The 14,820-nt window shown below is 43.5% G+C and overlaps 1 protein-coding gene across 7 annotated transcripts in view; it reads left to right on the top strand.

Annotated features, from left to right (window-relative positions):
* The first annotated feature begins 7,052 nt into the window (after positions 1–7,052).
* The window catches only part of SCML2 (Scm polycomb group protein like 2), a 117,341-nt gene continuing 109,573 nt past the window's right edge, over positions 7,053–14,820 (top strand). For 2 of the 7 annotated variants that reach the window (XM_063660905.1, XM_063660908.1), the window contains exon 1: positions 7,488–7,570. The gene's annotated coding sequence lies outside the window, so the exon portion shown is untranslated. Of the gene's footprint in view, positions 7,102–7,457; positions 7,571–14,820 lie in introns of those variants that run through there. The other 5 variants (XM_063660906.1, XM_054472741.2, XM_063660909.1 and 2 more) reach the window with 5 other exon arrangements.

The raw sequence follows: 14,820 nt of genomic DNA, 5'->3' as shown, positions 1-14,820 counted from the left end.
ACTGGCCTTGAACTCCTGACCTCAGCCTGCCTCGGCCTCCCAAAGTGCTGGGATTACAGGTGTGAGCCACCGCGCCCGGCCTCAAATCTGTATTTAGATCGAGGACTCTAAGGGGAGGAAGGCTCCACAATTTACCTACACAATACCCTGCACAGGTGAAAGGTGAAAACTGCTGTTGGCTATGAATTAAAGCAAAGCTTTCATTATTAAGATGACTAAGGTTTAATATAATTGGAGGCCTTAATGAAAGATAATTCACTGTAAGAAGGAGGAGAAAATAATTGGAAGGCAAATTACAATAGCTTTGATAAAAAAGAAGAGGGGTACAGGGAAGCTGTCTGCAACATTTCCTAAAATGAGGGTGATGCTTTACCAGCAGGGATGAACGTCAAGGACATAATGTTTAGTGAAAGAAGCCAGACTCAATAGAGGACATATTATGCGAGTCCATTGATGAGATATCCAGGAACAGGGAAAACTAATCTATAGTGATAGAAATCAGAATAATGGTTACCCAAGCAGGAGGTGTCATGAGAAGATTTTCTGGGGTAGTGGAAATGTTTGTTTGTTTATTTATTTGAGACACGGTCTCGCTCTCTCACCCAGGCTGGAGTGCAGTGGTGTGATCATAGCTCATTGCAGTATTGCACTCTGGGCTCAAGGGATCCTTCCACCTCAGCCTCTCCAGTAGCTTGGGACTACAGGTGTGCTAATTTAATTTTTAAATGAGCTGGCCATGGTGGTGCGCACCTGTAGTCCCAAGTACAGTGAGAGATATATTGCCCAGGCTGGTCTCGAATTCCTGGCCTCAAGTGATCCTTCTGCCTCAGCTTCCCAAAGTGTTGGAGTACAGGTGTGAGGCACCGTGCCCAGCCAGAAATGTTTATAACTTGGTGTTGGTGACAACAAGTGGCTGTATGCATATATAAAAAATTAAGCTGTAGATTTATAATTTCTGCACTTTACTATGTGTAGGTTAAACCTCAACTGAAGAAAAAAAAAGGATGAGACCACACTTGGCCTTCTGGATTGCTAATCCAGCTGGCTTGCTGCCTACTGTGCTGCGCGTCACTCTCCCTGTGACCATGAAACTCAAACTGCCCTGACTGTTCCCAGCCTCCGCCCACTCCAGCCAGTGGTCCCCTGTCAGTGCTCATCCCATCTCTGGCTGCTCTTGCAGACATCACGTTTCCACTAGGAGAGGTGGGCAGAGCCCTCCGAGTGGTAGCAGCAGCTAGAGGGGTGGTGGGATCTGCAATTGTTTCTACAAGTTTTCTGCTTAATAACCATCAATGGATCCCCATTCCCCACAGAATGAAGTTCAGATACCTTAGCATAGCACTCCAAGTCCTGTCTAAATTGACCCCTTCTTCTTCTTATGATTATTTTTTGAGGCGGGGTCTTATCCTGTCTCCCAGGCTGGAGTGCAGTGGCGCGAACTCGGCTCACTGCAACCTCCGCTTCCCAGGCTCAGGCGATTCTCCTGCCTCAGCCTGCTGCGTAGCTGAAACCACAGGCGTTCACCACACGCCTGGCTAATTTTTTGTATTTTTGGTAGAGACGGGGTTTCACCATGTTGCCCAGGCTGGTCTCGAACTCGTGAGCTCGAGCGATTCACTTGCCTCAGCCTCCCAAAGTGCTGGGGTTACAGGCGTGAGCCATCGCGCCCGGCCGCTGCAGTGACTTTTCATTACTTTGTGCACATGCTGTTCTCTATGTGCTTCTGTGTCTGTCAAACTCTGCATTCTTCCCGTCTCAACTCAAATGTCACTTCTTTTACCCTCTTAAAAAATAGGCGCATGAGGAACTAACACTTGTGGAGAGTCTGTTATCAACCGGATAGCATTTAGGTGCTTTTCATACCTTATCTTCTTTAACCTTCACTCTAAGACACTTTCTTCAAATCAATTTTATCCACTCGTAGCTCATAGTATTATAGTGCCTTCCATAAAACAGGCTGTGAAATCTTTAAGTGCTATAGACACAGTGCTTCAGGTCTCTACGTTCTCAAACACTTTACAGAAATATTTGAGGCTCCCAGCCCCACAGTTGGTTGGCTTGAAATATGAAAAGAAAACTGTTTCAATAATGGTCCCAGCAGAAACAGAAGATGTAGTCATAAGTGATTTTGAATTTACTGGGTTATTTACAGAGGTGTGGGTAGGTTCAAGGGAACTAGCAAAAGATGCTGAAGGAGCCAGGGACTGGCGGAAGCTAGAAGGTGTACCTGCTTCTTCCCCAACCCCTCACCTTCCTGAAGACGCAGTGAGAACCAAAGCTGTGAAAAGGGGACCCCTGCCAGGAGCTGTCATTGTACTGCCACTGCCACTGTCACTGCCAGAACTGAGGTCCCAGAAGAAAGGGCCGTGGGTGAGGGGGAAGGACTCAAATGGAGAATAACCAGAACAAAAGGTGTAAAATAATTTTTTTTTTGTTTGAGACAGGGTCTCACTCTGTCACCCAGGCTGGAATTCAGTGGTGTGATCTTGCTCACTGCAGCCTCGACCTCCCTGGGCTCAAGCCATCCTCCCACCTCAGCCTCCTGAGTAGCTGGGACTACAGGCGTGCACCATCATGCCCAGCTAATTTTTGGATTATGTATGTATGTATGTATGTATGTATTGTGTAGAGACGAGGTTTTGCCATATTGCCCAGGCTGGTCTCAAACTGCTGGGCTCAAGTGATCCACTTGCCTCGGTCTCCCAAAGTGCTAGGATTACAGGCATGAAAATCAAAATGATAAATGTTTTAGTGAAATGTCCAAAAGGCCAGTTGTCAGCTGGTCAACTGCAATTCCATTCATCTAGTTATACAAAAAATATAATATAGGTACATCTAAAAAGGTTCGATATGTGGAAGGGTGTGGTAATAGATCCTAGTTCCTCTGAAGATCTTAAAACATACGTCTATCTATCTCTGTCTCTCCTCTTTGGATGGGGTGTAAACTCCTGGAGTATTCAAACTGTCTTATTCATCCTGGTATTCTCACTTCTGGCAGAGTGGCAAGTTAAGCATTCAATACATCACTGAATGAAGGACTGACTGAATGTAATAATGGTCAAATGCAGTGTAGTGTTCACTGAGGTTATGCCAGTTTTCACAGCATATAAAACTCTTGACTTGGCCAAAGTCAGCTTAGGTGTCATGCACTTTGTTGGTAAAAGGCTAATGTAATTTTACTTTTTTAAATGTGGGGATTTGTTAAGCAAAGACCATGTGGTTTTCTGATAGATTTGACTAGTATTTTCCCCATTTGTGAAGTAAATGTAGCAGATTTTATTATCCCCATTAAAAAAATTAAAACAATCTGAGGCATGGAAAGGTTCTAAAGAAATATAGTTACTTGACATAGACTAATGATAGACTTGAGATTCCAGACAAGAGACAGGGCTGGTCCTCCTTTTGCTAGAATACGATGCCTTCCTGTTAGACTGGCTTCTCTGTCTTCCTATTGCACTTCACTTCTTGATCTTTTTCCAGGGAAGTTACTATTTTGAAGTTAAAAAAAGAGGTTTATTGTAAGCAACCATAACAATACTGAAAACAATTTATATCTTACAGATATGTGCTCTTGGTTTAATGGGGAAAAAAGGGCAAATTGTTAGAAACATGGATCTGAAGATGTTTGTAAAGTCACTATTTTAAACAATCAGTTATTTAATACCCATTCTATGGATTTTTACACTAAGGTGAAAATATGAATAGTGGGTTTACTAGTTACAACTTGGAGCTCCAGTCTCTGCCAGGCTTAGTTAGGCTTCTGTGTTTTAGGGAGAAAGATGCCCATTTAGTAGGAAAACTAGAGGGAGTGTTCACTAATCCTAAAACGTTAACTTTATGTATGCAAATTACATTGTTTCTTTTTTTTTTTTTTTTTTTTTTCCGAGACTTAGTTTCGTTCTTGTGGCCCAGGCTGGAGTGCAGTGGCGCGATCTCGGCTCACTGCAGCCTCCACCTCCCGGGTTCAAGCGATTCTCCTGCCTCAGACTCTCAAGTAGCTAGGATTACAGGCACCCGCCACGCCACCTGGCTAATTTTTGTATTTTTAGTAGAGAAGGGGTTTCGCCATGTTGGCCAGGCTGGTCTCAAACTCCTGACCTCAGGTGATCCACCTGCCTCGGCCTCCCAAAGTGGGGGGATTACAGGTGTGAGCCACTGCGCCTGGCCGATATTGTTTCAACATAAGCATGTGTACTGATGAAGATCTAGATTAAACTTGCTTATCTAGGGAAGACTATCTTTTCAATCTAATATCGAACTCTTAAAAAAGGTACAAAAGGAAGTAATAAAACACACTTGAAATACAGGAGTATTTTGCCCTGGACTTGGACTGGGTGGGGTGATGTGTTTTTTTGAAGGTTGTCACAGGTTTGGGGCCAAATCAGGAGAACTGTAAGAGCAAATTCACAAGAGCAAATCTGAGGCTTGAAAAATAAATCATGAAAACTTGGATTTCACCAGCTTTAGTTCTTACTCTTTCAGTTCACAATTTCTTTATTTTCATGTTTTCTAGGCAAAGTTAATTGAACATAATAATAGTAGGTATTCATTTATCCATTCATCTATTCACTCATTCAACAAATATTTACCAAATTCCTACTATGTGCAAGAGACTTACATATAATGTAAGAGAAACGGTGATGTTCCAACCTGTGTTAACATTATGAAAAAGCTGTCTCAAATTTATTTTGGCAAAGGTGGAAAAGCAGGGTATAATAAAATAATTATTGAAAACTTTATATACGTAGTGGACAAAAGCACAATTGATGACAAGGGTGGAAGGAATTATTAGGACATATTTGAATATATTAATATATTCAGAAGCTAACTGCCACTTATTTGCTGTGTATTAATTTATTTTCCTCATCTGTAAAATGGGAATGAGAGTATCTACCTCATAGGAAAGTTGTGAAAGAACATTGCAAATATTGGAAATTTATCTCTAAAGAGACTAAGCGTGATTCTTAGCACATGCTCAATAAATGGTAGCTATTGTTATTATCAATAACTCAGATTTAATATAACGAAGAGTCACACATCTATAAATCCTTTGGTGAGGATAGTAACTGAGATGTTCTAGGATAGATAATTCAAATTTCATTTTTAGAGTAAAGGCTTCAGTAATTTCATGTTAACAGAAATATGAAAAATAGATTAGGCATCAGTGAGCCAGGCAATTCAGCAATCATAGTAGGATTCCTACAATTTAATAGAGTCCATAGACGTAAAAAAGGTATGTGATAAGCCAAAGTAAATCTTTCTTTTTTTTTTTGAGATGGAGTCCCAAATAAATCTTTCATACGTAGAATGTAGAGGTGAATTTCAAATATTTCCATTGCATCGAGATTAGAAGGACAGTGGCCACTAATTAAGAATTTAAGTCCTCCTCAGCCCTGCTGGTGCCCATAATAAGGTTTGTTTAGATTAAACCTCTGTTTAATTTCTTCCTGTTAAAGATCTCCTTCTGGCTTTTTTTTTTTTTTTTTTTGAGACAGAATTTCGCTCTTGTTGCCCAGGCTGGAGTGCAATGGCGCGATCTCGGCTCACGGCAACCTCTGCTTCCCAGGTTCAAGTGATTCTCCTGCCTCAGCCTCCTGAGTAGCTGGGATTACAGGCGCGTGCCACCACGCCCGGCTAATATTATGTACTTTTAGTAGAGACAGGGTTTCTCTATGTTGGTCACGCTGGTCTCCAACTCCCGACCTCAGGTGATCCACTCGCCTCGGCCTCCCAAAGTGCTGCGATTACAGGCGTGAGCCACCGTGTCTGGCCTCTTTCAGGCTTTTAAAAACATGTTTGGGCCGGGCGTAGTGGCTCACGCCTGTAATCCCAGCACTTTGGGAGGCAGAGGCGGGTGGATCATGAGGTCAGGAGATCGAGACCATCCTGGCTAACACGATGAAACCCCGTCTCTACTAAAAATACAAAAAATTAGCCGGGCCTAGTGGCATGCGCCTGTAGTCCCAGCTACTCAGGAGGCTGAGGCAGGAGAATCGCTTGAACCCGGGAGGCGGAGGTTGCAGTGAGCCGAGATCGTGCCACTGCTCTCCAGCCTGGGCGACAAAACGAGACTCTTGTCTCAAAAAACAAAACAAATAAAAAAATATGTTTGAACCTTCATCTTAGAACACTCCAACATTTTCTCCTATGTGATATACATTATAGAATTGATAGGACCAAATCTCACTTTAATATTTGCATATCATCAACTTAGTCTTTCTATTTTCGCTTTAAAGTTTACTTGAATTTGGCATTAACATTTAGGTTTTCATTTTTAAAGGATTAAATAATAGATCCATTTGATTCTGTGCCACTTGCCAATGTTTAGATATAATAAACACTTTGACTTTTGCTTAATACTGCAGAAGCTGCAACTGGAAAATTCTATCCTGCGTTGTAGACAATGGATATATTCCACAGGAGTTTTTTGTTCTTAGTTTTAAGCTCTGATTTCCAAATCATTATTTAAAAAGTATATCATGCCTTCTGCACTAAGTTAGGCGATCACAGATGCAAAACCTACACCCAGCTTTGGAAAGAGTTCTAGAGAGAGAAGCCCTACCAATGGTTTGTTTTTGGCTAACATAGCACATTGTATTATTTTTCAAACAAAAGTTTGAAATCAGCTTATACCTAACCTGAGAACGAGGGACAGATGTTTTTCTCCGGCGTTCTGTTTGCTGTAATTTGTGCTGAGAGATTCACTGGTCGTTTTAAAGCTATTTTTACGCCCCCTCCTTGGTGCGACCTCCACTTGCGCTATGGGCCTTGCCCGGTGGGAAAGGGAGCGTGCAGAAGGGACCCCAAAACGCACTCTCGGGGATGCTCCTGAGTCAGTAAGCAAGTGATTTCCCCCTGCGGGTTCATCTAGTTCCCGTTAGCTCAACCCTGGGTTTAGAGGAAGAACGAAATCCAGAGAGTGAAGCTGGGAGGGGAATGCGTGGCAAAAACTCATGGAAAAAAAAAAAAAAAAAAAAAAAGCAGTTTCAAGGACTATGCTGCAACCCGCCAAGCAGTGGCTTTCCTCAAGCTGCTGTAACCAGCTGCTTCTCCCTGCTCCTCGAACTTGCTTGAGTTCCGAGGGAAGCGCCTTCTTTTTGGGTGCGTGGCCAGGGTGGGTGGTGGCCAGGATTCGAAGGCGACAGCGAAGGGGAGCGAGTTCCCGGAATGGAACTTGACGCGGAACCCGGGGTCCCATCGAGGGGCTCCCCACGGCCTCGGGTGCTTGGGCTGCGACTGGTTTTTCATTTGGCGTAGGCGTGGGGGGTAGGAGGCAAAGTGCCAAGGGCTTTCCCGGGCTCACAGTGTCTCACGGTCCGCCACTGCCTGCGGTGGCGCTCGGCTTGACCCCGGCTCGGGCCCCGCACGCGGCGGCGGTCAAAGGGCGTGCTCGCGGCAACCCCAGGGCACGCGGGCCGGCCGCGCGGGGGGCGGGGCGGCAGTGGCGGTTGCGGGGCATGCGCGGCGCCGCGCGCGGCTTCTCAAACATGGCGGCGGCGGTGTGAAGCTCGGTGCCGGCTCGCGCGATCGGTGGGACAGAATTTCGTTGTTTTCACCGACGAGACTGGAGGTACGTGGTGATTCCGGGCCCCGTAAGGAATGGAGAGGCGGAGCTGTCTCCCGGACCCTGACCGTTGTCCGTGGGCGGGCGGGTAGAAGCCATCAGCGCGCGTCCCGTGCGAGGAACGCCCCCTTACGATCCCGCCGATGTCCCATCTCAGCTCGGCCTCGCGCTCTGGTCTCCCGCCCCCGGCGCCCTCCGCGGACGCCCCTCAGCCGCTCTCGCGCTTCCCCTTACGCCGCCCCGGGGCCTCTTCGCCGCCGCGGGGTTTGGGCGCCCGGCCGATAGCTTCCATCCGCCCCCTCGCCTGCAGCGCGGACAGCGCCCTCCGGCGCATCCTCCCTGCCGTGGGTAGGGCCGGGCTGGGGCCTGAGGGGCATCACGGTGGGCGGCGGGGCCGAGGAGGGAGGTAAACTTTGCCTGGTCTGGGATGAGATAACTTTTGGAGTTTGGGAGGGAAACGTCGGCCCGGAAGGATGCGCCTGTGGCGGCGTGCGGGCGCGAATCCTGGTGCCAGGTGCGCGCCGCCGGGCTCCTGGCGGGGGCTGGGGGCGCCGGTGGCTCACCCTAGCGGTGCAGCGGGACCGGAGGGCGCGTCCCGTCCGGGGCTGGCGGGGAGGCGAGGGGGGGCTCTAAGCCTCCTGAGAGGTGGAGAGGCGGCCTCCCGGCCTGACCGAAAAAAAGTTGCTGCCGTCACTTAGAAACAGTCTCGAAATGGTTTCTTACCTTTCTCGCTTTTTCCACCTGGATAGTGCTTGGCCCCATCCAGGTGTGAAGAGCCGGAGGGAGAATGGGTCTAGGCGAATTTGCTCGATTTTGCGCCTCGAGGTTGTGCATAGATAGCTTCCTGGGCCGACTTGTAATTCGGCTCCCCCACCCCCCAAATGTTTGGGCAGCACAAATATTTACTTACAGGCTCCCATTTGAGACTATTGATTTTTTAAAAAGAGGTTGTTAAACATTTGTCAAGCATCACAAAGTGTGATTGCAACTTGAAATTTGCTTCTTGTTTGTAAATTAGGAGGTTAACGTTTATGACTTACTTTAGGGCATCTCTGGAAAGTTAATGGATCGGTTAGTGGGGGTAAACTGAGGCAGGGAACGTGAATAACTTGCTTATGATCATATGATTTACAAAAGTATTGGAGATAGTTGTTTTTTTCCCTGAAACAGCTTCAGATGCTGCTACATTTTAATGCCCTCAGAGCTATTCATATTTCTGTTTTGAGGGAAAAGTATTTTAAGATGTACAACATTTATGGAGTACAGCTGCCTATGATGAGCAATTGTTTTATAACAATGGTTCATAAACGCATATTTAATTCTTTTCAATAACAGCGAGGGAAATGTTTTTCAATAATGACGATTTTGCCTTTCTTTTATTTTTCTTAATTACTCATTAAATAAAATATTTCCAATTACGAATGTGCTTTCAGGCTGTTTGTGTTTTTTTTTTTTTTTTTCTATTTAATGGGAGGAATGTGAAAATAAGCTTTTGGAAGTGAATCCAGTGGGATTTTTGAGAAAAGATTGAGTTTATGAGTAGTCACCTGATGCCTTGTATTTAGCTTTATCTATAACCTTTAAAACAGTTTGATAGAATGTAAAGAAAAAACACCATTTAAACTGGCTTTGAAAGTTTTGAATGAACTTTATATATATATCATGCAGTCATATGAACTTCTTAAGGATGTATACTTGTTTACCCCGGAGAACCTGATTTGCTTTGGAATTGGTAGTTGGAAAAAAGACTACTGTAACTCTACTGCATTATATGTGCGAATGCTTTAAAGTTGATAGTGTCATAACATGTACAAAAAACATTGCAGTCAGTCTAAAAAAGGTGTATCAGTTTTTCTCGTGAGGTGGTTGATCAGTCCTTTTGATTTATGATTCCATCAACACATCTTTATTAAGCACCTGTGCTGTCTTTACTATGGAGTTCAGTTCATTCAGAGCCCACTATGTGTGCTAATTTCAGGGTGTTTAAGGCTTTCCACCTATGGTTTGTTCCTGAAAATTTCACGGGGTTATAGCTAAAAAAATCAATACGAATATACAACAAGTATTCCTTTCATTCAAAGGGCGAACTCGAGAAGTCAGTATTTTTGTCATAATCCTCCAAACAAAATTCTGAGTGTAACTGCAAACTATTTCTGACTTAACGTGATATTAACTTTGTGATTTTTTGGTTAGGATTATATAAAGCTATATATTTTCATGAGATTATTTTCTGGTTCAAATAGATAACATACTGGTTAAGCTTGAGGGGAAAAATGAGTTGCTGGTATAAATAGAAATCAATATGTGCTCTGGAGATGGGGTATTTTTTAATACTAAGCAACTTCTATTACTAAGTAGTTTAAGCTGTAATTAAGTTTTAACTGGTATTTTAAAGCACTTTGTTTTTTCAAAATATTGCAGAAATCTCTGAGCTCAGAAATAACAAATAAGGGTTATGATCCTCAGCTATAAGCCAGATGTGACTCTTATTTTCTTTTGGGCTTGTTCCTTTTTAGCTGCCTGCCTGTTCCTCCCAGATGCTTCCTATCACCCCTCTTCCTGCCCCTGTTCCCTTTGCTGTTGGTGTCTGTTTCCGCATCAGTGAAATGGTCAGGGTAATCCTTTGCTGCCTCACTGAGAAATAATTAATGATGGTAAAGTGCCTTGAAAAGGCTGAGTAAATACCAAGTCTTTTGAATTAACTTGATGTAGCCACTTGTTCCATTTAAGGAAGAGCCAAATCCCAATTTTAGTTTGAGCTCTTGGGGGTGGGAGAGAAAAGTTTCACTTGACTATTTTACTGCCTTTCTTTTGGGGTTAATAGCAATGACTTTTGTAACTCTAGTAACTGGAACACGGGTGGATACAGTAGTATCCTCTGCTGTTTGCCTTATTAGTCACCTCTAGTCTTTTTTTTTTTTTTTTTGCCTGGTTATCCTGTCTGCCATTTTTCTCCCTCTATTCTCATTCCACTTGTGAATGGAAATCGGAGGTGGTCTCTATTAGCTCCCCTCTCGGGGTGGGGAGGGTAGGTCTCACTGTCTCCTCATAGCCATATTCCTGATTTTTAGGATATACAAGAACAAAGTGGGCTCTGCCAGCTATCAGCCTTAGAGCTATGAGCTGTGGTGCAAAGATTAGTCTGGCATTGCCAGAAGGTGTTTTGTAGTTTGCAGTGGGCAAATCAAGCATCCCTAATAATTTTAGAACCATTATTAATGTCTGAGAATTACTATATAATACCTTAGAATTTGAACTGATTGTTGATTCCAGGAACTAAAAACCTGGACATTTTGAAAATGGCAAATGTTGGTGATTTTTTTTTTTTTTTTGAGATGGGCTCTCGCTCTGTTGCCCAGGCTGTAGTGCAGTGGCACGATCTCAGCCCACTGCAGCTTCTGCTTCCTGCGTTCAAGCAATTTTCCCATCTCAGCCTCCCGGGTAGCTGGGATTACAGGGGCGTGCCACCATGCCCAGCTACTTTTTGCATTTTTAGTAGAGACAAGGTTTCACCTAGTTGGCCAGGCTGGTCTCAAACTCCTGACCTCAGGTGATCCTCCCGCCTTGGCCTCCCAAAGTGCTGGGATTACAGGTGTGAGCCACCACGCCCGGCCGTGTTGGTAATTTTGAAAGAAGAGTTTATACCCTTCTCTGGCTTTGGGGCTTAATATTCATGATCTCTTTGTCTTGGGGAAATAGATAAAAGAAACCACTGGCGTTTATCTTAGATTAAAATGGCATAATTTATACCATTATATGAATACTGGTATAATTTAGTGGTAAGTACATTTTTTAGACTTTGAGTACCTTAGGCTTTGGTTACCATTTATAAAAAGAGTTTGTGGTAGTTCTTTTTTTGATACGGAGTCTTGCTCTGTTACCCAGGCTGGAGTGCAGGTGCAATCTCGGCTCATTGCAACCTCTGCCTCCTGGCTTCAAGCAATTCTGCCTCAGCCTCCCGAGTTGCTGGGACTACAGGCATGTACCACCACACCCAGCTAATTTTTTTTTTTTTTTTCCGAGATGGAGTCTCGTTTTGTCACCCAGGCTGGAGTACAGTGGCACGATCTCAGCTCACTGCAACCTCTGCCTCCCAGGTTCAAGTGATTCTCCTGCCTCAGCCTCCCAAGTAGCTGGGACTACAGGCGTGCGCCACCGAGCCTGGCTAATTTTTGTATTTTTAGTGGAGATGGGGTTTTACCGTGTTGGCCAGGCTGGTCTCAAACTCCTGACCTCAGGTGATCCATCCACTTCTGCTGCCTCCCCAAGTGCTGGGATTACAGGCATGAGCCACCGAATCCGGCCTTTTTTTTTTTTTTTGAGAGTCTTGCTCTGTCTGTTGCCCAGGCTGGAGTGCAGTGGTGTGATCTTGGCGCACTACAACCTCTGCCTCCTGTGTTCAAGCAATTCTTGTGCCTCAGCCCCTGAGTAGTTGAGATTACAGGTGTACATCACCATGCCCGCTAATTTTTGTATTTTTCATAATTTTTGTATTTTTAGTAGAGATGGGGTTTCACCATGTTGGCCAGGCTGTTCTCGAATTCCTGGCCTCAAGTGATCCTCCTGCCTTGGCTTCCTAAAGTTCTGAGATTACAGGCGTGAGCCACCTCGCCCTGCCAATGGTGGTTCTTAAAAATAACTTGAAAAAATTTTAGAAACTATCAAGATTTGAAATGTGTATGTGTTCTTTGGTTTTCATGAGAAAGGCAATTTTGTTTATTTTGTCATTATGTTGTCTATTTCTAAGGTTACCTTGGCAACCTTAGAAATAATACTGGTTTATTTTTTTTTTTTTGAGACGGAGTCTCGCTCTGTTGCCCAGGCTGGAGTGCATTGGTGCAATCCTGGCTCACTGCAACCCCCGCCTCCGAGGTTCAGGTGATTCTCCTGCCTCAACCTCCTGAGGAGCTGGGATTACAGGCGTGCGCAACCATGCCCACCTAATTTTTTAAAAAATAATTTTAGTAGGGACGGGGTTTCACCATGTTGTTCAGGCTGGTCTCAAACTTCTAACCTCAAGTGATCCACCTGCCTTGGCCTCCCAAAGTGCTGGGATTACAGGCGTGAGCCACCGCGCCCAGCCTGGAGAGGTTTTAACATAAGCAATGGAGATATCTTATTGTGTGAAAAGTGAAATATTTGAAGATCCTGTAGCAGTGAATATGATGGTGCTGTTCATCTTAATATCATGATCATTTGACCTAGACTACATGAATTCCTTATTTGAAGAGTTAAAACCTGTGGAATAAGCTGTGAATAAAGACCTGGGAAACTGAAGATAGCATTTGATTACCTACCACTTGTGACCTGTGTTTATGGCTACCGCTCTGCCTCTTCCTAAGTTTATAGGAGCAAATTGTTGTAAGAGGGGAAAGAGAGTGCCCACTTTTAGTGGTAACGTACTGTTGTAAACTTCAGAAGGGACAGATACATTATGATTCTAGGGCATACCTTGAAGATGCTTTCATTTCTCAGAGAAAAGTTTGTGGGGCTCTCTTTGGTTGTATTTAGAATACACATTTGATTTTTCTCAACCTCTGTTTCTCATAAAGATTAACTGGTGGCGAATTATAGACAAACAGCTCCATTTGTTTGGTATGTACCTTATAGCCTTGACATAGTTTTTTAAGTGTATTGACAAAGTGCTTGGTTTTTTTTTTGTTAACATTTGGCCACTTTTCCTACCTTTCATCAGTTTTAGCTGGTTTAAGGTTTGATTATATGTTTATTTTTAAATGCTGAATCAAATGTGTTTCTTCTTTTCAGTTCTCTTCCTCTTTGAATACATTTGGAAACATGTGCCCTTTGCTATGAACTGTTGCTTTTTTTTCCTTTTGAAATATTTTTAAAAATGTTATTTGGAGTATTTTTCTCTTTAATGTTATTTGAAAAGCGGTATACTCAGTATTAATTTTTAACTAACTTGATAGAGTTTCATAAATCTGTTCAAATGAAACACAGCATCTTTGGTCATTAAAAGAATTAATATATAGTAGGCAATAATAAGTATATTTAGATATTGTTGGATTTTAGATTACTTTAGAGACTCTGATTTGAGATTTTTTTTGTGTTGAAATTTGAGAAGTTGTAGAAATATTTGAATGGGTAATTTGCTGACACCTACCTCGTGTTTGAGGTATTTTCAAGGATGTTTAGCTTTCTGGTCTCTTCAGATTGTGGTTTATTGCATGCTTTTCTGCAGTCTGTTGTCTAGTGGGGATTGTTGTTGTCATCATTTCCATTATTTCTTGTAGGGCCAGTGTTAGAAACCATAAATCTAGACTGCAGTGATAATAGGAACAGCCTGTAACCAGATCCAGTTCTTTTGTCAAAATGTTGCACCATTAGCTGCCTGTAGTAAATTGACATGCCCTGCCATTAACTCAAGTCCTTCACGAAAGTCGGTGGGTAGCAGGTCTTTGGGCAGTTAGCCTGTAGCTGTGCTTTAAAACCTTAGGAGTTTACAACTATAAACTGGGATTTTGGCAACCCTTGACTTACCTTTCGTTTATATGTTTTCTGACATAACATACTTCTTCACTAAATACATAGCTTTCAAATAAATCATGTTAAAATTGCAAGTGATTAACTTATAGGTTTTTTTTGGGTAACTTAAATTAGAAATTTTTGAAAATAGTTAAGCCTTCTTAGGTTTGTTTTGACACAGAAAAAGATTAATTACTAATTTGTTGGGGTGGACTTTACAAAAGCATAATTTAAAATTGCTCCTTTAGAAACCTTAATTTCCTCAAGAAGGCTTGATTTGATAAATTGTTGCTACCAAAAATGTTCTTTGATTTTTTTTTTTTAACAGATTTCAGAAATATGGAGATGAAAATGTTCTTTTTTTTTTTTTTTTTTTTTGAGACAGAGTCTTGCTCTGTCGCCCAGGCTGGAATGCAGTGGCATGATCTCGGTTCACTGCAGCCTCCGCCTCCCAGGTTCAAGCAATTTTCATGCCTCAGCCACCCGGGTAGGTGAGATTATAGGCATGTACCACCACAGATGGGGTTTTGCCGTGTTGGCCAGGCTGGTCTCGAACTTCAGACCTCAAGTGATCTGCCCACCTCGTCCTCCCAGAGTGCTGGGATTACAGGCATGAGCCACTGCACCCGGCCCAAAAATGTTCTTTTTTTTGAAATGGAGTTTTGCTCTTGTCACTCAGGCTGGGGTGCAATGGCACAATCTTGGCTCACTGCAGCCTCCGCCTCCCAGATTCAAGCGATTCTCCTGCCTCAGCCTGCCAGGTAGCTGGG

This window comes from Pongo pygmaeus, chromosome X (genome assembly GCF_028885625.2).
Source record: "Pongo pygmaeus isolate AG05252 chromosome X, NHGRI_mPonPyg2-v2.0_pri, whole genome shotgun sequence".
Taxonomy (NCBI): Eukaryota; Metazoa; Chordata; class Mammalia; order Primates; family Hominidae; genus Pongo; species Pongo pygmaeus.
The sequence above is the reverse complement of the archived record's forward strand: the minus strand, read 5'-3'. Positions and strand labels throughout refer to the sequence as shown.